This window comes from Penaeus vannamei, chromosome 15 (assembly GCF_042767895.1).
Source record: "Penaeus vannamei isolate JL-2024 chromosome 15, ASM4276789v1, whole genome shotgun sequence".
In the NCBI taxonomy this organism is placed as follows: Eukaryota; Metazoa; Arthropoda; class Malacostraca; order Decapoda; family Penaeidae; genus Penaeus; species Penaeus vannamei.
This window is the reverse complement of record NC_091563.1, coordinates 34614163-34616662: the sequence shown is the minus strand read 5'-3', so window position 1 is coordinate 34616662 and position 2500 is coordinate 34614163. Positions and strand designations below refer to the sequence as shown.

General features: G+C 32.4%; 1 non-coding gene across 1 annotated transcript; it reads right to left on the bottom strand.

Annotated features, from left to right (window-relative positions):
• Positions 1-2090: 2090 nt before the first annotated feature.
• On the bottom strand, positions 2091-2164 carry TRNAI-AAU (transfer RNA isoleucine (anticodon AAU)). Its single transcript has one exon. It is a non-coding gene; the product is annotated as a tRNA-Ile (tRNA).
• Between the last annotated feature and the right edge of the window lie 336 nt (positions 2165-2500).

Here is a 2500-nt window from a genome sequence, read left to right as displayed (position 1 = left end):
GACAACACTAACCCTCCTCTGTACGATCACCCATCCTGCTAGTATATGAACGTAGATTAAGGGCATAAACTATGCCTATGTACATCGTCACCTTAACTTACTGCCTCGCCTCTTAAATGCTCAGTTACCAAGTTACTCCTTATGCACAGCAGTTGAGTTAACCTAGGTTATCTATTAAGGCGACAAAACTTGTCTCGTGGTCAGACGCGAATCAAGCTGTCAAGCTCCACCTAAAACCAGTGACGTAATAGGTTTGGTAGAGGTTGAAAACTAACTGTTTTACTGTATCGAATATTTTGTTCTACTCTTACCCAATAATTTGGCATAAAACATCTAAATTTTTTCTTTAGGATGAAATTATACCAAATATGATTATGAATGCACACACACACACACACACACACACACACACACACACACACACACACACACACACACACACACACACACACACACACACACACACACACATATATGTATATATATATATATATATATATATATATATATATATATATATATATATATATATATATATATATATATATAATGAAACGAAAATGACTGGTAGCAGAAATACTATAGTATAACCATTTAGATTATTTTGCTTCACATGTGAATACAGGAACATTTGCGGCCATAACGTAATTCTATCAACTTTATCAAATGTTTATATTTTCTAAGTATTGATATTGGCTGAAGCTCATTATCTTTATAGAATAAATGATGTTCAAATCAGATTAGATGTTTATATTACTCCCTATTTTTTATCAGTACACATTCATTGTTACATATTCATTTATTACTTTTACTATCATATTGTCATACTTCGGCTAAATGCTAGGTGTATGTATGGGACCTTCCCAACTTTACATTAATATCAGTTCTTGTTGAGTGAGGAGTTTCTCATAGGTTAAAGCCACTGTAAGAGACGGCTTTAGACCTTAAACTGTTGCATAGGTTAGAGCTACTGGAAAAGAAGGCTTTTAACTTTTTCTTAATCCTATGATAGGAAAAGTTTAAGAAATTCGTGACATTGGTAAAATTTCCAGATTTTATCATAAACAAAGTGATTTTGGTGACAGGGATGGGTGGGAAAGACAGAAGGGAAAGAGTGGAACACAAGAACAAGTGAAGAGAGTGTGATGGAATTGGGAGTGCGATTTCATCACAAATGCAGAATTCAATATTGAACTGCATGAATAAGTAATCCGAGAAATAAACATATTTTCATAATAGAAAACAGACATTAAAAAGTAATGTCGGTAGATGGTAAATTCTTGAATACATTATTTTATGAAATGAAAGGCGGATTGTAGAGAGCTGGGCATTGCATAATCAAACTGGGGCAGAAGCACACGGCAAGTTTAACCTAAGGAAAAGGCAGCTCAGGTTGGAATAAGAAAGCACAGTCAAATCTAATTTGCTTTACTAGGAAATGCGGAGATGGCGTTTTGTTGAGGTCACAGAGGACACTTCTGCTCTGGCTTCATGGGTACGAAATAGAAACCCGTAGAAATGTTCACACAAAAGACACCTGCCGGTACTTAATGAAATACAATCTGAATCCTATTAAGAGACGGTATGTATCTCACTGGTATAAAAATGCCAGCCAGATATCCTAAGACAGTAGTATCCTATCGTATCTGTTGAACTGACTAAACAATAGGAAAGTTGGTAACAGAAGTATAAAGCTGCCACTTATACTTGTATTTTTATTTTATTATTATATTGTTTATCCAAAGCTTTTTTTTTTTTTTTTTACAAAGAGGATTTAACTACCTCTGCAAGAAAACAGAGAGATGGGAGGGACAATGGACACCCATTTGAAGTATAATAAATATACAATATATATATATGTGTGTGTGTGTGTGTGTGTGTGTGTGTGTGTGTGTGTGTGTGTGTGTGTGTGTGTGTGTGTGTGTGTGTGTGTGTGTGTGTGTGTGTGTGTGTGTGTGTGTGTGTGTGTGTGTAAAATGTCTAATTCATATCAGTGGTGATATTCTCTTTATTAGTTTGCCCCTGGATAAACCTCTGAAATTTAATGTCCTGTCACGACTGGTAGAAGTACAATGATAAAGATACTCTACTGGCCCGTAAGGGGATCGAACCCTCGACATCCGCGTTATTAGCACGGCGCTCTAACCAACTGAGCTAACAGGCCTACTGAAAGTATGAAGGCACCTATATATATATATATATATATATATATATATATATATATATATATATATATATATATATATATAAATATATATATATATATATATATATATATATATATATATATATATATATATATATATGTATATTATATAAATATATATATATTATAATATATATATATAGATAGATATAGATATAGATATATATATATATATATTTGTATATAAGTATATATGTATGTATATGTAAGTATATATGTATATATATACATATATACATATATATGTATATATATATATATATATATATATGATGATACACACGCACACACTCA